Here is a 23,713-nt window from a genome sequence, read left to right as displayed (position 1 = left end):
CAGCTTTGGTGAGTGTGTTGAGTGAATAGGTAGGAAAAATTTCTAGAAAACTGAAGTCCTTAATAACAACTGGACGTGCATAACCAAATAGCACCACATGAAAAAATCAGCATTTTATTCCAAAGGCTTGAAAATTATGTGAGCATTGAGAGTGTTCTGGACATTCAGAAGAAAGGGCTCACTCATGAGCTTGAAGAGGGAGTGTCAAAAATCATTGTAACAGGGAGAGATGAAAAGTGATCTGTATGGCTAGAAGAACACATCTAAGTGCCGTGTGTCAGTGACAGATTTCTGATGTAAGTATAACTGGAGTCCCAGAAGGAGAGGAGATGGAATGGGGAGTAATGAGAAAACATGGGTGAAAAGGACTAAGTCACTGATGGGAAGCACTGACCTACATCCAAAGGGAGATCTCAGCAAAACCAACAGAAGAGACACAAAGTTACAGCTAGGAACATGTACTCAACATATACCACTGAACTCATAGGAAAATTACTCAGCTGGGAGAAAGGATGAACATGAAGTCCCCAAATGTCAGAAGCCCCAGCCAGGGGACAGCTTTATAAGACTAAGAGGAAAAAAGAAGCTCAACCTGGGTCCCTACACAGCAGAAGCCATCAAACTTTGTTTAGACTGAAAAGGTTGAGATGATTTATATGCAGAAGATAACTGCCTCCAAGAAGATGCTAAGTGGCATTGAGTAGGAGTGTAGTTAGAGTTTTCCCACCTGGCTCACAGTCAGGACAAATCTCTCTCACCCGCCAGTCCCACAGTCGCTCAGACCCAACCAAGAAAGCACACAGAAACTTATATAGCTTATAAACTGTATGGCTGTGGCAGGCTGCTTGTTATCTACTTTTTCTATCTTAAATTAACCCATTTCTGTTAATCTATACTTTGCCACATGGCTTGTGGCTTACCAGTGTCTTTACATGTTGCTTCTCATGGCGGCGGCTGGCGGTGTCTCTCCCCAGCCTTCTCCATCCCAGAATTCTCTTTCTTCTCTCTTGTCCTGCCTATACTTCCTGCGTGGCCACAGGCCAATCAGAAGAACTTTATTTACACAGAGCGATATCCACAGCACTTCCCCTTTTCTTTTGTTTTTAAGGAAGGTTTTAACTTTTACATAGTACAATTACATATAACAAAACAATTATCAAGCAAGAATTACAGTTACAATATTAAAGAAGATATCCTATCTATCTTATATTTGTGAGTCTAAGGTTTTATATCTAACTTATCTTGTATCATAACTGAGGAAATTATAACTATCTAGTCTTCAACCACATCAAAGACCTCAGAAGGATATAATATTACCTAAGAACCGGGAGAAGGATGCAAGCAACTTTCGGGAGTCTTGCAGGGTAGACAGAGACAGCTGGCAGCCTGAACAGTCACCTCATGTTCCTTTGTAAAGTTGGGGCATTTGTCTTCAGTCCACAGGGCTAGAGTCTCTCGGTCACTTCTCTCAGTGTCCCGTAGAATGTCTGGCAGTTTCCTCTGTGAAGCAGGAGCCTGAGGACCATTTTGTCAAGCAAAGTTCAGTGGTCACCTTCCTATGGGTCCTGCATGTCCAGTTGATCGAGCAGTCCAGGCAAGAACAGTTTCTTGCCCAAATGGCTATTTTTGCCAAGGTGAAGATAAACTCCATATGAAGTGTCTTCAATGCCCATCCTCCTCTCTGAAGTAAATCGGTGCTGCCAGGAGCAGACATGTCTCACTGTCCAGAAAGTCTAAATTTTAAAAATATTTTAAATGCCATATTCCGAAGGTCTTTGAAGTATTTGAAGATTACCTATCTATCTGAAATATCTCTATGTATACCCAGAAGACTTAACTAACGTGGCTATGAGTATGATTATCACAGATGATTAATTATTAATCTATTTTTAATTATCCATTACAATTTTAAATGAGCTATACAAACATAATACCTTAAACAAGAGTAGAAATATACACACAGTATAACAAAATTAACTTTAAGTTTCTATCAATAGACTAAAATCTATACCAATGTAAAACATTTTAAACAAGTTGTTGCTCTTTAGAAGTAAGTTCCTTCCTTAATCTACCCTTTCATCCTATTATATCTATATCATATCCCCTTTTCTTCTTTAGAAAGAGATCGCATTTATAATTAACCTGCTTTAAAAAAAAAAATTGGTTTTTCTCTGTCCCACACCAGAGGGCTCTTCTGATTTGGGACACAAGAATCTCTTAACCTTTTCTTTTAGCAATATGTCTGAGTTTAGAGAAGGAGTGAGCCAATTCCATCTCCAAAGCCAGCTTGATAATTTTGGGAATGTGGGCGTAGTTTCTCTTACTACTTCCTGCTGGAGTGGGGCGCTGTATCTTATGGGGATACAAAGAAAATTTTAGGATTATAGAGTAGTCCATTAGGGTGAACCTCTGAGCCTGTTGCCTTGAAACCATTCTGGATGTCAGATCATCTGGGCCATGGTGTCATCGGAGACCTTTCAGGTGGTCTTGGCTGATCAAACCTGATATATCTTAATCTGGAACAAATCCACAGCCTCTGGCTTTCTGTGGAAACAAAAGCAGAGACTCTTTTCCAAAGCAACATATCCTTATATCCAAATTTTGAAGTCAAGGTACCTTTAAAATTTACATATTTGTTTAACTCAACAGTTTTTACGATCAAATCTTTTTCTGTAGTTAAAAATCCCAAAGACAAGACAAACCAGATTCTCTGTGTAATATCCATCTTTGTAAGACTGAAATGCCGCTGCGGCTGCTGGCTCCGCCCACCTCAGCTTCCCAACATGGCGGTGGTACAGTTTACCACCAGCTCTGGGTCTGGAGCCATGTGTACCATCAACTATCAGAAGCAGTTCTATCAAAGCAGTGCATAGCCCAGAAATCATTTTTTCTTTTTCTTTTTTTTTTTAACTAGCAAAGGCTAAATCCACCATGCAGCAGAGTATAGTGCCGCTTGTAGACTCCTCATTGCCGCCACACTGCAGGTCAGACGCACACGCCAGGAACCCGCCATAGTAGCTGAAACCGGCAGGCTGCCGCTAACTTGAGAGAGACAATTAGGAAGCTGTTTTTAGCTTCGTCTTAGAATCTTTTTTCTCAGGTTTTAGGTGGAAACTCTTGCCAACACGTTGGACGCCATTTGTAGTTAGAGTTTTCCTGTCTGTCCCAGTCAGGACAAATCTCTCTTACCCGCCAGTCCCACAGTTGCTCATACCCAACCAAGTAAACACACAGAAACTTATATTGCTTATAAACTGTATGGCCATGGCAGGCTGCTTGTTATCTACCTTTTCTATCTTAAATTAACCCATTTCTGTTAGTCTATACTTTGCCACATGGCTTGTGGCTTACCAGTGTCTTTACATGTTGCTTTTCATGGCGGCGGCTGGCGGTGTCTCTCTCTAGCCTCCTACTTCCCAGAATCCTCTCCTCTCTTGTCCCGCCTATACTTCCTGCCTAGCCACTGGCCAAACAGCATTTTATTTGTACAGAGCGATATCCACAGCATAGGAGTGTGAGGATGGTGGGTCCTTTATTGTGTTAAATAACAAATGATAAAATCTGTCCTGTTTACAACATACACACATGTAAGAAACAAGTAGTCATAAGTTTTCTTGGGTCCCTCCTGACCCCTGCAGGCCTTCAAACACTTATAAAATAATCACTCAGGGACTTAATATTATTTTAACTGCTCAACCATCTGCTCAGGCTTATTACTGACTAGCTCCTATACTTAAATTAACCCATAATTCTTATCTGTGTTTAGCCACATGGCTTGGTACCTTTTCTCAGTCATCTTGTCATCTTGCTTCCTCTGTGTCTGGGTAGCGACTCCTGATTCCACCCTTCCTCTTCCCAGAATTCTCCTTATCTGTTCACCCCACCTATACTTCTTGCCTGGCTACTGGCCAATCAGTGTTTTATTAAATCAGTGTACAGGAGTGTTATCCCATGGCAGAGACAGAACACAGGAAGCACAGAGGATGGTGGGGCATGAACAGAATTATAAAGGCTTAGTACATTTACATGTACACTGAGAGGTAAAATGGTATTTGGAGCTCTCTGTTGTGGGATAATCTTTTTGTACACTATGAAGATATGCCTTTGCCAAGGTGCCTTCTGATTGGATCAATAAAGAGCTGGATGTCCAATAGCTAGGCAGGAATGGATAGACAGGATGTCTAGGGAGAAAGAGGAAGAGGAGAAGGATCTAGGCATGCAGAGATACCATCAAGACATGGAGCAAGTCAGACATATAGTACAGAGGAGAGGTAACTGAGCCATGTGGCAAAATGTAGGTTAATAAAAGCAGGTTAATTAACTTATAAGTGTTAGTTCAGGCAAAGTCTAAGCTAAAGTCCAAGCTTTAATAATTAATATTAAGTCTCTGTTGTTTAATAATTAATATTAAGTTGTTATTGGGGAGCTAGGGGTCCCACAAAGGAAAGTGCAACTACATTTGAGAAAGCTTGCAACATTTGATGTCCCATATATGGCATATAAATCCACATAGAGCCTGAAAAAAATGAAAAAAAGAAAAAGTTCCAAACATGGAGTGAGCACAGCTTCCTGGCAGCTGTGGTCTCTTGGGTAGACCCAGTGCTGTGGTAGACAGAGGCATGGCTCTGTTGAGAGACCCTGCTGTACAGTCAAGCACTTGAGCAGCTGGTGTGCTCCTCAGCACTAGGTACCAATGCCTGCCCAATGAAGACACAGCAGCTTACCAGAGCTGGGACAGTTAGGCATGGCTCCTGGAACTGCCTGTGTACCTGAAGTTCAAGATTTGACTCACACAGTTAGAGGAGGCTGTGGGCACACAGAGAGCCAGGTCCAGACAGAGAAAGCCTCTAAATAAGTACAATAGGTTTTAAAATGTGCTTAGGTATAAACAGTCATAAAAAATCTTTTAAAAAAATAATAAAGACTTTAAAGAAAGAGTAAATTAACAATAATTTAAAAAGTAAGCCATGTAGAGATAAAAAATACACAGGGTGTCTGGATCCTGTATGGTGTTTTGTTGACTTTGAATTTTTTAAATGCTAAAAAACAAAAAACAGTAGCTTCTGAGAGACATTGGATTATGAAAACTGCTAAATTAAACCAACCTATGTATTTTAAAACTATCTTAACTTCAGAATTGAAGTCAGAAAATATGTTGCATTGAGGGAGAGGTTTTGCTTTTTTTTCCACAGGAAACAAAAAGCTATGGATTTCTTCAAAATTAATAAAGACTAGAATTTTATCAGGGGAGACTTGCTGAAAATCTTGGCTATATACATAGAGGAAAAATGAAAAACTACAAGACAGGTGATATATATGCTGATCCCTTGACACAGGAACAGTTCTGAGACTAGATGAGACATGATAAATCTTGTTAGCTATAGAGTTATCGTGACTTACTATTACATGTTATCCTTTCATGTGGCATGGACAGAAGTCCAAACACACTTGTGAAGTTAACAGATGCCTTTCACCTGCTCAGACATAGAACAAGAAAATCATTGTTAGCTGACTTGTCTACACTGCACATTCCATATTTGTACTAATGCAGATATGTATGTTACTTTTAAAAGTTTGTGTGTTTTCAGAAATAAAGGACCAGACACCAATGAAGACAAGTAGCCTAGACTATGTAGTCTCTCAGAATACCTCCGTTGCAGTTTCCTCAAAATTCTACATCCAAAGCAACTTCAAAGCTGATAGCTGAATCCAACCTCACAGACTACTCCAGCCAAGACTTCAGATAAGCTTTATACTTGCCCATCACACAAAGACTGAACAAACAATAATACAGTTAGCTCACCCAGGACTTGACCATTATTCCATTCTTCTCAGTGTCCTCTAAAGTTGCTGTCACCCCCAGACAACAGGAAGCAGTCTAGAGAACATGATGCCACATTCCCAAGGGGTAGGTGGGTGGTTTCTGGTCATTTGGTGGATGTTTTTCATTGTTTAGTGGGGTAGGTTGCAAGATTTTACTGGTCATGGTCAGAAAAAAAAAAAAAAAAACTAAACAAAGGAGATTGGATTCAAGGATTTCTTTCTGAAAAGAAAAAGGGAGATATAGGAATGATAACATAAAAGGGTAGATTACTGAATCTACTTTTAAACTAAAAAAGCAACTACTAGTCTTAAAGTTTTACATTTGTATGGGTTTTTGTATATTGATACAAATTTAAAGTTATTTTTGTTTTAACATAGTGTGTATATATATATTTCTATTCTTGTTTAAGGTATTGTACCATTGTACCTATGCAGCTCATTTAATCCTTGGAAACAATTCAGGATAATAGAGACAGGTTGTAGCTAGTCGTCTATTACAAACTTATAATCATATTAGGTATGTTTACAAGGTCAAACTAAGATAGATATATTTTAGATAATGGTCTTCAAATACTTCTGAGACCTATAAAGTGTGACATTTAAGATGTTTTAATAATATAAGGCTTTTCATTGCAGTAAGATATATCTGCTCCTGGCAGCACCAATGGGCAAAAAACTGCCCTTGCAGTTTGCTTGACTGCTGACAGTATAATGTCCAAAATGGACAAGCAGAATACAAAAGGAGGCAACTGCCAAACTTTGCAAAGATAAGTTAGACAGTCCTTCAAAATTCCTGCTTCACAGAAAAGTCTGTCAGATATTCTAGACCTGTAGGCCAAAGATGGATTCCCCAGTGTTGCAGAGAAACCTTGAATGATTGTCCAAGAAGCCAGCTGTTTCTGCCATTTCTATTATTTTGGAAGTTGCTTGTCCTGTACTTCCTGTTTACTCAGGTAATATTATATCCTTCTTGGGTCTCTGATGGGGTTGAAGAATAGATAGTTATAGTTTTACAGTTTTCCTTGTTACCAAATTCAGAGAAGAAACTTTCATAAGTGATGTAAAATTTATAAGGTTGAGAAACATAAAAGCTTATGTTGTTTATATAAGAAAATGTTTTAAGCTCTAAAGAGATATTTTAAGGTTGGTAATACAGTTATGATAAAAAGTGGTTTAGGTATAAAACTTTAGATTCATCAAGAAGGGATAGATAATATAGTATTTTCTCAAATATGCCAAATACAAATGGACTAGACATTGTAAATATAATTCCTACCTGGTAATTGTTCTTATCATATATATTTTTGATATGCTAGAGTTAAAGTCTTTCCTTTTTATTTAGACAAAAGGAGGAAACATTGTGGGATAGTCTTTTTGTACACTTTAAAGATATGTCTTTGCCAAGGAGCCTTCTGATTGGTTTAACAAAGAGCTGAATAACCAATTACTAGGCAGGAGAGTATAGGTGGGATTTCTGGAGAGAGAGAGGAAGAGGAGAAAGAATCTAGGCATGTGGAAACACCAACAAGATGCAGAGTAAGTTCAGCATATGTTACAGAGAAGAGGTAACTAAGCCACATGGCAAAACATAACTTAATAAAAGCAACTGATTAAATTATAAAAGTTAGTTGGGAATAAGCCTAAGCTAATGGCTAACCTTTCATAATTAATATTAAGTCTCTGTATCATTACTGGGGAGCTAGTGGTCCCACAAAAGAAAGTCAGATGATATTTGGGGAAACTTGATACAGCTATCTCTGTCACTTAAGGATAAATATTGCAGTGATGAAGTGGCTGCTAAAATAAAGATTAAAACAGATAGCTTAAAAAGATGTCATAAGATAGAATACTTCAAAAATATTCACTTAAACCAAAAGAGGATGGAGAATGAGGTAGAGAGACATAATGAATAAATGATGGGGAAATTGTAGGCTTAAATTAACCATGTTGACAACTACATGAAAAATGAATAGATTAAACATCTCACGTAAGGGGCAGAGGCTGCCAGATTTCAGTGGGAAAATCTTAACTGTGTAATTTTTTAGAAACATTCATTAAAGATGGACATAGAGACTGAAATTTAATGTATAGAAACAGATGTGACAGGCAGACATGAACATACCATTACAATAACGCCAGGAAACCTAGTTACAGACAGTGGTGCTGGTGGAGTCAATGAGGGATAGCTCAAGATGTCTTCAAGAACCCAGTCTTGAAGAGACCATTATCTGAACTATTATGTGAAAATAAAATTGAGAAAACAAATAAATATTGACATTGAAAGAAGCAAAACCTCAGTTGAGTCGCTAATGCATCCCAGTGATGCCAGGATAATCAAAGGATAAATCTACATGGAGATCAACATTGGTTCAGCTCTGCCTGTCAACATCCAGCCACAGAGCAGTGACAGGCCATAAACACAAGTTTCTACACGTTCTAAGAATTGAAACATAGGGGTGTGTGCTTGAATCACGGCACTAAGAGCTAAGAAAACAGACGTGCTGCCAAAATGTCCTGAAGTGGTTAGAAGTTAAGCAAAATGTCTGCAAAGGAGTGCACACTTCAAAGAATAAGTCATAGGGGAAAGGAAAAACTAGATCAACTGACTATAATAAAAAAGACAAAAAAGACAAACTGTAAGATGCTGCTGAACTGGCAGAGATAATTGCCCCTGTGTAGAGCTGAACATTTCATACTTTTTTTTAGAGGAGGCCTTAAAGGCAAGGGCTACACTTCCAACCTAATTAGCTAGGAAGAGAATAATATTAACTAATAAATATAAAATATAGGAGTGATTTTAAGTGTGTGATAGTCAAAAGAGATAGGAAATAAAGTAACCAGGTAAAAAGAGAGGAGAAAGTATGGGTGTTTGGAAGTATTAATAAAAACTAGTAAAGTCCCAGAAATGTTGGTGAGAAATAAATATGGGTCACCAAGATGAACCCAAGAGTGGATTTTAAAGATTTATTCATTCATTCATTCATTTATTTGTGTGTGCGTGCGTGCGTGCGTGCGTGCATGTGTGTGTGTGTGTGTGTGTGTGTCTATGTAAGTATGTACCACATACATGAAGTACCTATGAAGGCCAGAAGGGGTGTTAGATGTGAACTGACTCTGGGTCCTCTGCAAAAACAGCAAGTGCTCTTACCACTGAGCCATCTCTCCAGCTTGAGGAGGGTATTTCTACAGTGACTATAGACACCCATGAAAGAATAACAAAAGGTATGATTCAATTTCTCAGACAAGTGGAGATTTTTCTTTGACAAACAAAACAGTGAAGACGCACAATGTCCTGGTTAACTTTTGCTGTCAACCTGACACAGCCCAGAGTTAGTGCAGCGGTCTTGATTGGCTCTGATCAAGTGACCCGTGGTAACTGATGAAAAACAGCAACAGAGAACAGACACTGAAGAGTGAACCATGATAGGATGTTCTGTCATGGCTTCTGCATCCAGGCTCCTGACTTGAGCCCTTTCCCCTACTTTCCAATACAATAGGTTTTGACCTGGAAGACTAAATCAACCATTTCCACCCCAGGTTGGTTTTGGTCACAACTTTAGTACACTAAAAGAAAGCAAAGCAGAATACCCAAGGAAGTAGGCGGTCTGCATACCCAGGGTCTACTGAATTGAACTTGTAACAGGTCCTTCTCCAGTCAGGATGGGACAAAAGGCCACATGCAGTGTGTGTGCTGCCTAGTGTTTAAAGAGACACACAGCTGTATTCATATTCTCTTACAGAGCAAGGAAAGAAGGAGCAGTCACCACTTGTTGGAGGACGCCAGAGTGAGCCCAGTGCCAAAGCACACCCAGTGAAATTATAGGCTGAAATCCTTCATAGTATTTTTAAAAAGTCAAGTATGGCTGGGGCTGGGCATGCAGGTGAGTTGGCAGAGTGCCTGTCTCTTATTATGCATGAGGCTGTGAGTCCCCCACCCCCCATCCCCGACCACCACATAAATTCTGTGGAGTGGCTTATGCATGAAATATCAGCACCAGTAAGTGGAGGCAGGAGGATCAGAAGTTCAAGGTAATCCCCTGTCTCAAAAAAAGAGTAAAATGTGGGAATATGTCAAATATATCAGGACACAAAGACCTACCCAGAAATTCTAGTGATTTCAACACTCTGATTTAAAATCAGAGTAACTTACCACCTTCACAAAATCATACACAGAAGCATACAATCATCACAAAATGAAAAAGAAAAATCATTTGACAAACAAAGGCATAAACAATTTATAAAATGTTTTGTCAAAAAAGATAAATTTTTCTACAAGAGAAATTTCAAAGTCTGATGAAAAGCATTCACAAAAACTCCATGTTCACACCTTACTCAAGGGAGAAAGAATGTTTTCTTCTCAGGAATATGGCTTTGCTTCCTCCAGTCCTATTCCACACTGTAGAAAGGGCTTTGCTATCACAATATGACAAGAAAACAAGTCACAAGATGAAGGAAAGACAAGTTGCCTCTGTTCCCACTGACAGGAAATACGATCCTGCGAATTATAAAGGGTCCATGGTATCTACAAGGTAAATGAGGTTACAAAATATAAATCAGTACATGAAGCCAACTTCTGCGACCCTATCTAAGCAGTGGAAACAGGGAAATGAAACTTAAGAGCAGTAACTTTCTAATTGCTGTGCTCATCAAATGACTAGACAAACCTAAAGATTTGTGAGCTTCTCCACTGAGAACTATACATAGAACTGTAGTGTGCAAATTCACATTTCAATAAATGGGCTGCATAATCAATACTGTTACGATGTTTGTTTCTCTCAGGTTGACATGTCCAATTCTGGGATTAATAAAATTTAGAAAAACTGAACATTCAATAGCAGAACTCTTTTTAGGGTTTAGTCTGTGGTCTAAACCTTTGGACTACACAAGCCCTCTGTGAGCTATGGTTTTGTTGGTGTTTGTTTTGTTTTTCGAGACAGGGTTTCTCTGTGTAACAGCTCTGGCTGTCCTGGAACTCGCTTTGTAGACCAGCCTGGCCTCGAACTTGCAGAGATACTCCTGCCTCTGCCTCTAAGTGCTGGGATTAAAGGCGTGTGCCACTGTCATGGTGTTGACCCTTCCTGACCCTTGGGGGCAAGTTAAACTGCAATGGAAACAAAAAACAAAAGAAAGTGGGTCCTGGCCGGCCAGCAAATTCACCTCCAAGCTGAGACTGAGCTCTCCCAGGTCCCTCCTGTGTCGTGAGCCCATAAGCACAGACCACCGAGTGCTCCGCCCTTTGTTGTCCTCACTCCACCAGATCTCTAGAATGCACTCATTCTGCAACCCCCTCACCACAACGCGGCTTTTTCCAGCATCTTACCACTCTCTGTTAACTGAGTGTAATATATTGCCCACCTATGCTCCTGACAGGACAGTAGGAGCATCAAGCGCGCGCTCTCTCTCTTTCTCTCTCCTCTCTCTCAGCACAATTGATGGTAGTGTAGGCAGCTGAAAAAAGACTCTTACAGGCAGGCAAATACTTTGTGGAGGAGGGCTACCCTGAGCCACCCAGCCCTTAAACTCACGCTTTCATGACCAAGTTCTGATGAATGTTAATATGACAGAATCAAACATATGGGTTAATTCCACTTAATTTAATTAACCAGACTTAATTTTACTCTGCATTCTGATACACCAAAGGGTAGAATTTCATGCCCATCTATTCTGTGTGAAGAATTCTGGGCCTTTCTTTGATCATCTGCTAATTCAGCTACTGTAGCAATTAGCTGTTGCTCAGCTGCCCTGGCTTTCAGGCACAACCTGATGTTGATTTTAATTAATTCATCTAAGACCGGGGCCAAGTGAAATACGCATTAAGCCCCACTCCAATCTTTGCTCCTTTCATGTGAATGTGCTGCTTGCTGATCTGGCCACTACTCTCCCAGTCAGCACTGTACACTGACAGCCCTCGAAATCCTCCTTTCTCCAGTTCGACCCTCGTGACTTTTTACAATTACTATTATCAATTAGCACAGCAGTCAGCAAGAAGGTGTCCAACTGTCCCCCGTGGGGAGCCATGCCAGCTCCCACAGGGCCATCTCAGGTTTGCATCACGAGCTGCATTTCATTCCCCAGACACAGATTTTGACCTCTCCTCTCGGCATCTTTATGGAAGTTCTGCTCTCCCAGCACAGGCCCACTGTCCAGCACCCAGCTTCTCATTTCAATATTTCTGGAGACTTAGATGAATGAGAAAAGCAGTCGCCAGACTCTATTTTCCCTTTTGTTCTTTCACAGCGGGAGGTGAAGACTGTAGGAGAAGGTCTTGAGTGAAGTCCAATACCAACCTTCCTGGTGGAATTAAACAGCTTGTTCCACTTCTAATTCAAGTCTAGTTTAAAAAGAAAGCCACAGTTTAAATAGCTTGATGTTGCCAAATTGTATTGCCACTCAGGCCCTGCCAATGCACCATTGGACAGGTTTGTACTTTTCCCATCTACGGAATAAACCACTCTGGCCCTTCCAGGGCCAACAGTGACAGCTCCGGGGGCCATGGAGGAGTGCTGCATGCTGACTTGCTCCCCATGGCTTACTCAGCCTGCTTTCTTATAGAACCCAAGACTGCCTGACCATGCCTGGCACCATCCACACTGGCTGGATCCTCACACATCAATCATGAATCAAGAAAATACCCCCAGAGTCTTGTCTACAGGCCAAGCCGAAGAGACATTTTCTCAATTGAGAGTCCCCAGTTCCAGATAACCCCAGCTGCGTCAAGTTGACAAACAAACAAAAAAACCAACTAGCTAATGCACATAGTATCTGCAGAGCCTGGAAAGACAAGTGGAACAAGAGAGATCCTGCTCACTTCAGTTTTTAAAGACGGGGAGTGGGGCACACAGATGGGGCCTCTCTCAACACCCCACCCCAGTTTGGAAATCCGTAAATCCATGTAGGGTCTTGATCAAAATCCCTGTTGAGATCTCCTCCACCCATCTGAGCATTACTACTGTCTGCAGAAAGGCAGGTTAGGGGAAGCAATGCGGTGGGGCAGTCACAGCACTGGGGCTGTGGGTAGGCATGCGGCCCGGACCATAAAATACTAAACATCCACTTGGCAGCCATGTGACCGGGCCACCATCCCATCAGTCCAGCCAGCCTTTCCTGATTACAGACCACTGGGCCTTGTTCCCACCGGTGCTGATGTGTGTGTGTGTGTGTGTGTGTGTGTGTGTGTGTGTGTGTGTGTGTGTGAACCAATCCAGACAGTCACACCCCTCGTGCAGGAGGCCCTTACTTGAAGGGCATCTTGCCTGTGGAGAGAAGAGCGCTACCTCTGACAGGGTCTCAGGTCCCCTTGAGCCTGGCACTAGTCAGGGATTCTACAAACCCTTCAGTACTCACTAGCAATCCAGCCCAAGGTGAAGATAGAGCTGAGGTCTCTGACTCGGGGGTCCTTGCTGGAGCTGACAACCAAGTTTGCCTCCCAGTCTGATGCCCAGATGTCCAAGTGTAGAATGGGCACACCCTGCTCCACCTGCAGAGGGGCTAGGTCTCCCCCCCCCCCCACCAGAGTGCCCCAACCTCCCCCTGGGGTCCAGCTACTCTGCTCCCCATCTGCTGTGGCTGATGCTCCTGCCTCATCTGCTCCTCTGAGACCCCCTTCCTACTCCTTGTTCCCCTCCCCCTCTTCCCCTCCTCCCCTTCTCTTTCCCTGCCCCTCCTCTTCCCCTCCCCCTTCTCCTCTCCCCCTCCTCCCCTCCACCTTCTCTCCTCCCCCTCCCTCTTCTCTCCTCCTGTCTGTCTCCAGCTCCTTGTCTTTTATTTATGGAATGAACCCTCACAGCTGCCACCCCACACAGGAAACTGAGAGTTAGGCTCCACTTTGCTTCAACTTCTGCTCTGAGACAAGACACAACTCTCCAGAGACCCCTGCAGCTCCCTTCCTTTCGCTGTTCCCCAGGAGATGCAAGAAGGTCAAAGAGGAGGCCTTTGCTATTGTCCAACCTCGTGCAGATCTGGAAGCTTTGATATTAAAACCATCTGCATTGCTCAACACCCTCTAAGTACTTCTGTGTATGTGCTTGTACCTTGTATGTTTCGTGTGTGTGCATGTGTTTATGCATGTTTCTGTATGTGTACATACATGTGTCTGTGTGTGCATGTACGTATGTTCCTGTGTGTGTAGACACATGTGTCTGGGTGTGTTTATTCCCACATACATGTCTATGCATGTGTTCCCGTGTGTGTATATGTGTGTGTGCCCTTCTACATGTGTATGCATGTTTCTATATCTGTGTCTTGTGTGTGCATGTATGTATATACACATGCATCTGTGTGTGTTTGTGTTCCCACATGTATGTATATGCATGTGTTCCCGTGTATGTATATGTGTGTGTGTTTGCATATGGAAGCCAGACATTAATATCTAGTATCAGTTGCTCTCCATCTCATATAATGACAGAGGCTCTCCCTTGAATTCAGAGCTTGCCAATTCAGCTAGTCTTGCTAACCAGCTTGCTGCAGGTATCCTGTCTTCACATCCATGTGCTAGAACTCTAGGCAGTCCACCGTGACACTCAACACTTACATGGGACTGAGGATCTGAACCCCAGTCCTCATCCTCTGAGCTGCCACTCTGCCCCTTTTTAATACATCTGGTCAATACTATGCTCAGCTGTCTTGCCCTGGGATCTGTTGGGGGACAGGGGAGAGAGTGACACAGATGAAAGAGACACTTTCTTGTCCATGTGGAGACCAATCTTATTGACAGCCGAGAGTCACAGGTCCACAGGAGGACACAGGGGCCACGATGGAGTACATGGGGGAGCAAATTGATACCAGACAGGCAAGGGGCTTGACAGGTAACAAGACACACTGCAATGTGGTCTGGGCAGCTGTGTCCATCTGTGGTTAAACATCTCTGAAGCTGCGTGATGGCATCCTTCTCCAAGCACCAGGACATTTGCCCCACACATGGGCAGGATCAGAGGGTCAAAGCTCCATGTCATCACATCACTACATTGTCATTTAGACACTGTCTTTTGCAGGGTTCATGGAAGAAATGCTTGGAAAGGGAAATGTTGTTCACTGTGACTTAGGAGGGAGAGAGTGGTCCCCTTACCCATGAATATGCCACTCACCTCTGAAATAGATAGTCATAAAATCCTCTTCCAGATCCCACAGCTGGTCAGTTTCATGGGCAGCCCACAACAATCCCTCTTTGGAGTATTTGCTTTGATCAATAAATTTCAGCTAGAACTGTCTCCAAGGTGTTCAGCTCCTAACGAATAACACTCAAAATGTCTCTGCTCTTGATTGAACTCATTCTTTCAAGAAGACAAGAATCAGAAGACCCCATCCTCCCAACCAGGATAAAACCCTAGGATGTAGAATGTCCTTATCGACTTATGCCGATATAACAAAATGCATTCAAATAGTATGTCTTAACCACCACATTTATCTTCTCACAGCTCCATCTGCTCCAGTAACACTGGGAAGCCAGCAAGGTTGGATCTGGAGAAGGCCCTTCTGTAAATTTGCAGATTATCTTTCCTCTCTGTGAGCCTTTGGAAAGAGAGAGACCCCACCATGCTGAGTTCGTTTAACCTTAATTACTTCCTGTTCTAATTCTGTTCTGGGGTAGAACAGCATGCCAAAGTAGGGAGCTTTATTCGGCTTACACTTCCAGGTCATAGTCCATCATTGAGGGACGTCAGGGCAGGAATTTAAAGCAGAAACCATGAAGGGACACTGCTCATGGGCTTCACAGACTCATGCTTGTCTGGGTTTCTTGTACAACTAAGGGCCATGTGTCTAGGGATGTTGCTGCTCACAGTGAGCTGGTCCCTGCCCATCAATTAATAATTAAGACAATCTCCCACAGGCATGCCCATAGACCATTTTGGTCTAGGGAATCCTTCAGCCACGCCTCTCAGATGCCTCAGCTTGACACTTAAGGCTAACTAGGACACCTCCTCAAAGCCTGTGTCCAAACACAGTCTCATGGGGACTGGGAGATTAGGGCTTCAACATGAACTAGGCAGCTTGGTGTGTGGTTTGAGCAGCTTCTTGCAAGTTGAGATCTAGCAGTGGGAGGGGCTGTTGCTAGGAACTTAGAGGAAAATGCACAACAAAGAAGAGGAATTGCAAGGGACTTGGGGAGACAGCAGAGTTCATAAAGTGAGTGTCACACATGGGCGTGAAGACCTGATTTACCCCTAGAACCGAGACAAAGAGCCTGTGTGGTGGCATACATTTGTGATCTGGGTTTGGGGCAGCAGAGACATGGGGATCCCCCAGCTTGCTAATCAGCCAAGCCTGATAGTGAGGACCAGGCCAATGAGAGACCCTATATGTATCAGAAAAACAAGGAGAATGGTTCTGGAGGAATGAAGCCACAGTTGATCTCTGGCCCCACAGGCACACGTGCACACTTACTTGCACACAGGCACACAAACACACAGAGTGGAGCCGCAGGCCACAGGCAAGCAGGTGGAGAGATGAATTATGGGAAGCAGCATCCAAGGTTCTAATTTAGATCTGTTGCACCCGAGACTCCTGTGATGTTACAATGGGCAGATCAGCGCAGCGGTACAATAAAAAACCTGAAAATGCAGTAATAATTCAAATCACTTGTTCTCTGCCAAAGAGCAGTCTTTGGAAGCTTCAGAGATAAATTCCTGTGGCTCTCTCTGGCTGCCCCGTCTGGATCCTTGCCTTGATGGCTTGGCTGTTGTAAGACAAGCTGTGGTGGGGTGAGGATAGGCTATGGAGCCTGAAGCCAGAGAACTCCCAGTGTTTCCTGGGAGAACAGGGCAAGAGGGGCAGGGGAAGGTGCTCCCAGGCAGGCCACTCCCTGGCTCATCTGGGGGAGCCGGGTGTAGGGTTTCATTAGACAACACCATCAGTCAAAACAAATTCTTCCTGCTTGAGAAGCCTGAAGCCCTAGGAACACAGCTCTCCTGGAGTGTCCCCAGTGGCCAATCATGCATTGCAAACTGCTACTGTCACCATCTGAGTTTCATTAAGTTCAAACATCTGAAATTGACTTCCATTTCTCCTCTGGAAACCCCTGGGTCTCTAACACCCTGTGTTCCACAGTCTCTGACTTTCCTCTGCGTGAGGCTGTCAGAATGTATCCAGTGAACATCCTCCTGCCCCAGCACCTGACTGGGGAGAATGAGGTGGTGTCTGGAGCCCTTGGGAACCAGAGAGGGCTCAGGAAGCCTTGTTCCCTCTTTCCCTCTGTCGAGGTGTGTTTTCTGCATCAGATTTTCCGCTGTCCTCTGAGGCAGAACCAGTGATGTTGTGCTGTCTCACGTATAAACAGAACCCTTCTGATTTAATTGCTTTATTCCTCTCAACCAAACAAAACATGTATAAGCCGTAACTGGCTGAGAGGCCTCCGGGCACAGTTTGTAACAACCTGCCTGTGATTTGGAGCTTGCAAGCATTATAGAGGACACAGACACTCACTGAGAAGATGGTTATAGATCTTGGGGGCAGGGTTGCCTCCAGGGGAAGAGCCGTGGGGAAAAAATCTTTAGGATGGTCTTAAAAAATGTATCTTAATCCCAATATATTGCAAAGATGCATCAATTTTTTTAATGTATTTGTGTTGAAGTGTTTTAATAGAGCATGTTGTCTGAGACCTTACTTGTACTGTTCTCAGAAGATGGAGCCTAAGGGCTAGAAAGAGATCATTTGCAGAATAAGAAAATGTCACAGGTTCAGTCAAGTAGTGTCTCCAATAAATAACTCAGCAGAAAGTGATTCTCCTGGCCTCCTGTGACCTTCACCCCTTCGCATTACTTCCCAGAAAGCATTGTTGTAAATTAATTCCTTCTCCTTCACCAGCCCTGGCAAGGGAGTGAAGTGCGCACAGTAACTTCTGGAGAGGAAACTGCTTCTGTTCAACTGGAAAATACTACACAGGAGGCCAAAAGCTATCCTGTGAAAGTGTGGGTAGGAGATGTGCTCAGAAACTCACAAAAGTGGGCTTCACCCTTGTCTTGTACAGAGTCCAAATCCAAGTTCTCCAAAGTACGAGGCTTGGAGACCTTCCGCCAAAGCTCCAGCAAGCAGAAGAAATGCTAAAACCTGACAGGTTTTCTTCAGTCTGTAGAAGAACATGCAGGGCATTGACTCAGAGAGCATGGAGTCACCTGTGCCCGGCACCATGTCATCCCATGGAAGCTAGAAACGGGCAGCTGGGCAGGAAGGACACAGAAAAAGCCAGAAACTGCTCCGATACAGGCAGGAACAAGGAGGGTGGCAGATGTGTTACCCAGGGCTCTCCAAAGGGACAAAACTGACAGAATGGAGATACATGTATTAAAAGAGAATTTATCAGAGTGGCTTATAAGATGTGGTCCTGGCACTTTAACAATGGCCGTCTCTCTCTGGAGAGGCAGAAGACCCAGTGGTTGTTCATTTCACAGGGCTGGGTGTCTCAGCAGTCCCAATCTGGTGCTAGAGGCTTGGAGGACTCTGGGAGAGCTGTTGTCTTCAGTCTGTGTTTGAATTCTGTAGAAGCTGGTTCATCTTCATTATTTTTTTCTCTTTCTTTTCCCTCCTTAGTTAACTCATTTTAAATGGAAAGATCCACTTTTTTTAAATTTGTTTGTTGTTTGTTTATTTTTTGTTTTACAAAGTTTCACCTCCTTCCCCTCTTCCTAGTTCGGCCCCGCCCCCACTCCACCTCACCCCATCTGCTCCTCCTCCACTGTTTCTCTTCAGACACAGGCAGGCCTCCCATTGGTATCAAGTCCTAGTGAGACTAGGCACTTCCTCTCCTATTAAGGCCAGACAGTAGGAAGGAAGGCTTCCAAAAGCAGGCAACAGAGTCAGAGACAGCTTCTGCTCCCACTGTTAGGAGTCCCATAAGAAGACCAAGCTACACAACTGTCACCTATATGCAGAGGGCCTAGGTAGGCTCCAATGCAGACTCCCTGGTTGTTGGTTCAGTCTCTGTGAGCTCCTGTGAGCCCAGGTTAGTTGTTCCTGTGTGTTTTCTTGTAGTGTCTTTGACTCCTCTGGCTCCTATATCCCTACCTCCCCCTCTTCTGTAAGGTTCCCTGGGCTCCGCCTAATGTTTGGCTATGAATTTCTGCATCTGTTTCTGTCAGTTGCTGGGTGAAGCCTCTCTGATGACAGGTGGGCTAGGCACCAATCTGAGTACTTCAGAATATCATGAGGAATTAAGAATCATTTCATTGACGTGTGTGTGTGTGTGTGTGTGTGTGTGTGTGTGTGTGTGTGTGTGATTCCTGTTTGGTTCTATCTTAGGTCTCTGAGGTATGCTGCCTCTCAAGTATCCTGGCCCTCAGGGATGGACTTCCTCTCATGGTGTGGGTCTCAAGCTAGGCCAGTCATTGGCTGGTCACTGCCACAATCTCTGTGCCACCTTTACCCCAGCACATCCCATAGGCAGGACAAATTGAAGGTCAAAGGTTCTGTGGCTGGGTTGGTGTCCCAATCCCTCCACCGAAAGTCTTGCCTGGTCACAGGAGATGGCCAGTTTCCGGATCTGTTTCCCCATTGCTAGGAGTCTTAGCTAGGGTCACCCTCACAGATTCCTGGGAGTTTCCATTGCTCCAGGTCTCCAGTTGTCTCTCTCAGCACTCTCTCCCTCCATCCTCCCCGAGCCTGACCCTCCCTCCTGCTCCATCCCCATCCCCCACCAGGTCCCTTCCCTCAGCCACTGGGAATGCCCATTCTATTTCCTCTTCACAATGAGATCCACACACGCACACGCACGCACAGCTCTCCTTGTTACTTAGCTTCTCTGGGTCTGTAGATTGTAGGATGATTCTCCTTTACTTTACAGCTAATATTCACTTATCAGTGAGTACATACCATGTTTGTCTTTCACACAGACCCAGAAAGACAAACATGGTATGTACGCATTCATAAGTGAATAGAAGTTGGTTCTTACGTCAGCAGAGGAATGCTGCAGCAGCAGGATGGATGGTTTTGCTAGGGAGAATGAGGGCAAGCAAGAAACCTTACCTCTCGCTTCCTTTTATCTTGGTGCCAGGGTGAGTCTTCATGCTTTAGATAATCTGATCAAGAAAATCCTTCACAAGCCTGCCCAGCAGTTTGCATTTTAGTTGGTTCCAGAGGCTCTCAAGGTGACAACCAAGACTATTATCCATCATAATGGCTGGTTAGTTTTAGCTTTCAATTTGACGCCATCTAGACTCTTCAGGGAATAGAATAATGAGGAATTATCCAGATCAGGCTGGCCCACGGGCATGTCTGTTGGGGACTGTCTTGGTTGATAATTGATATGGGAAAACCTACCCTTTCATGAACTGGGTCCTGAGTTGTGTAAGGGTGATGGAAGAAGCTGAGCAGAACGCAAGCGGCCAGCATGGCTGAGTTCATTTCTCTCCTGACTGTAGATGTAATGTGGCTCACTATCAGAGTGAGCCTTGACTTCCTCCCAATGATGGACTGTAACCTCAAATCAGATTGTAGGTGGGAGTCCTTTCTTCCCCGTGGTTGCTCTAGGTCAAGGTATTTTGTCACAACACATAAATGAAAGTAGGAAGGCAAACTGAGGCTTCTTCTTTTTTCCTGTTTAACTGACCTTTAGAAGAGACCCATTTGAAGCCTTAGCAGTGATCTTGTGTGGGTGGCTGTGTAACAAGTCTTTCTCTGTCCCACCAGCCAGCTCCCAAATAATGATACCAAGACTTATTATTAATTATGAAAGCTCATCCTTAGCTTAGGCTTGTTTCTAACAAGCTCTTATCACTTAATTTAACTGATTTCTATTCATCTATGTGCTGCCACATGGCTCATGAATTTATCTCTCCTCCTACATGTCCTGCTTCCCCTTCATCTCCTCTGGCATTGCCTCTGTGCCTAGATTCATCTCCTCTTTTCTTTTCTTCTTTTCTCTCTGCCCAGAAGTCCCACCTAATCTCTTCCTGCCTTGCTATTGGCCATTCAGCTTTTTATTAAACCAATCAGAAGGCACCTTGGCAAAGATACATCTTCACAGTGGACAAAAAGATTATTCTACAACATTTCCCCCTTTTTCTCTATATAAAAAAGAAAGGTTCTTAACTCTAATGTTACACGAATGTTAAATGGTCTTTTTAATAAACAAACAAACAAACAAACAAAAAACCAGGAACCAGACATTGGGGTAAATGCTGAAAGATCAGAAAGACAAAGGAACAAGCCACTGCCACGTCTTACCTCTAGGACTCCTTAGCCTGAAAAGACTTTCTAGTCTAAAGGCTTCTAGTTCCTGTCTCTCCTCAAGTCTTGTATACCTTTCTTCTCCCTGCCATATCACTTCCTTAGTGCTGGGATTAAAGGCATGTGTCCTTCCCAAGTAAAGGCATGAGATCTCAAGTGCTAGGTTAAAGGTGTGTGTCACCACTGCCTGGCTCTGTTTCTCTCCTAGACTGAGTCAATCTCATGTAGTCCAGGGTGGCTTTGACCTCACAGAGATCCAGACAGATCTCTGCCTCCTGAGTGCCAGGATTAAAGGTGTATGCCACCATCACCTGGCCTAATATTTAATCTAGTGGCTTATTCTGCTCTCTGATCTTCAGGCAAATTTCGTTAGGATACGCAATATATCACCACACTTTAACATACTAAAACTATATACAATAAGAACAACTATCAGGTAAGAATTACATTCACAATGTCCAGTCTATTAGTATTGGCAAATTCAAAGAAAATACTCCATTATCTATCATATCATGGTGAACCCAAAGTTTTGTACCTGATTTACTTTGTATCCTAATTTGTATTACCAAGCAAAAATTATCTTCTAAGACCTCAAAACATTTTTAGATAAACAACTTAAGCTTTTATGTCTCTCAACCTTATATACTTTAAACCTCTTCTGTGAGTTTCTTTTCTGAATTTGGTAACAAGGGGAACCGTAACTGTAACTATCTCATCTTCAACCCCAGCAGAGACCCAAGAAGGATGTAGTATGACCTGAGTAAACAGGAAGTGCAGAACAAGCAACTTCCAGAACTGTAGAAACAACAGAAACAGCTGGATGCCTGGACAGTCACCCAAGGTTCCTCTGCAGTGTTGGAGCATCCATATTTGGCCTACAGGTCTAGAATATCTGACAGACTTTGTGTGCAGCAGGGATTTTGAAGGACTGTCCTACCTTGTCTTGGTAAAATTCGGCGGTCACCTTCTTTTGTGCCCTACTTGTCCAGTTTGGACAGCATACTGTCAGCAGTCTAGACAAGGGCAGTTTCCTGTCCAGTGACTAGCTTTGGCACATTGAAAGCAAACTTCATGTGGAGGTTCTTCTATGCCCATCATCCTTTTTTAAAGTAAAATGGTACTGGCAGGAGGGGATGAGTCTCACTGTCATGAAAAGCCTTATGTTATTAAAACATTTTAAATGCCATATTCTGTAGGTCTTTGAAGTGTTTTAAGATCACCTATCTATCTAAAATATATTGCTATATGACCTTGAAACCATACCTATTATGACTACCAGTTTGATTGCTATAGATGACTAACTAATAGCCTGTATTTCTTTTTTATCCTAAATAGCTTTCAAGGACTAGAACTTTACATACATTTTTAAATGAATTGCATAAGTACAATACAACAAGGTGTAGCGGGCAGCCCTTGTTCTGAGATGAAGCCTTAAAGCACACACTCTGGTTGGCTGGCATGGGCAAATAAGGGTGCTGAGTCTGACTCCACCTCTGTTTCTATAGGACTGAGTTCAGTTTCGACTCTGCACTTCAGAACTGTCCATTCTCCTTACCATTAATCTGCCTCCTTAGGGACTCATGTCCCCATTATGAACGAAACTGTGTTTACCATCAACTTATGCCTGCACCTTGTTGGGTGGGACCACAGCCTCTCAGAGAGAAAGCCTGGCATCACCCACAGCTGATGGGAATTACCACTTCACCTAGTGTCCCTGTGTACCACAGTCATACTGTGGGACAATCCTTTTGTACACTGTGAAGATATGTCTTTGCCAAGGCTCCTTCTCCTTGGTTTAATAAAGAGCTAAGTGGGGAATAACTAGGCAGGAAGAAGTTAGGTGGAACTTCAGGCAGAGAGAAAAGAAGAGGACATTAATCTAGGTATGGGGAAAGATTCCGGTGGAGACAGAGAAGACGCAGGATATGCAGAAGAGGTAAAAGCCATAAGGCATGTGACATCATGTAGATTAAGAGAAATGGGTTAATTTAAGTTATAGGAGCTAGTTAGAAACAAGCCTAAGCTAAAGCCAAGCTTTCGTAATTAATAATAAGTCTTGGTGTAATGATTTGGGAGCTGGCAATCCAGGAAAGCCTGATACATATGTCGTCCAATTTGAGGGCTTGAGTATCCAAATAAAAGGCCTGGGAAAGCTAAGATAAACTCTGGACATGGAGTTGGTTGTGGCTTCGTAGTCCTGAAGTCTCTCAGGCAGACTGTTGCTCAGCATACAGAGGAACAACTACTGCTCACTGCCTGTGGGCTGGAGCCAGCCACCAGTGCCGTGTGCCAGCACCATATGCTAAGCTGAGACCCATGGCAGCTGACATGGTAGTTTAAAATTTGTCTAATACAGTCAGAGAATGTTACAGGTACTCAGTAAAGACAGATCCAGATGGGGAAAAAAAGCAAAAACAAAACTCTAAATGGTTACAGCGTATTTCTTAAAAATGTGTGCAGGCTTAGAAAAGAAAAGTAAATGAGTAAAGACAGTTATAGAAAAATAGTTTATAAACAATAAAATAAAGTTTTTAAAGAGAGAATAAAATAATATGAAAAAGATAAGCCACATAAAGATGGAAAATACATAGAGAGTCTGAACCACATATGGTGTCTTGTTTACTTTAAATTTTTTGATTGCTGATGATCCAATGATAGATGCTGAGAGACACAGGATTATAAGAAGGACTGTGGGATTAAACCAGCCTGGATACTTTAAAAAGGAAGTCAGAAA

The sequence above is a fragment of the Onychomys torridus genome, chromosome 4 (genome assembly GCF_903995425.1).
Source record: "Onychomys torridus chromosome 4, mOncTor1.1, whole genome shotgun sequence".
In the NCBI taxonomy this organism is placed as follows: Eukaryota; Metazoa; Chordata; class Mammalia; order Rodentia; family Cricetidae; genus Onychomys; species Onychomys torridus.
Note: the sequence above shows the minus strand (reverse complement) of the source record.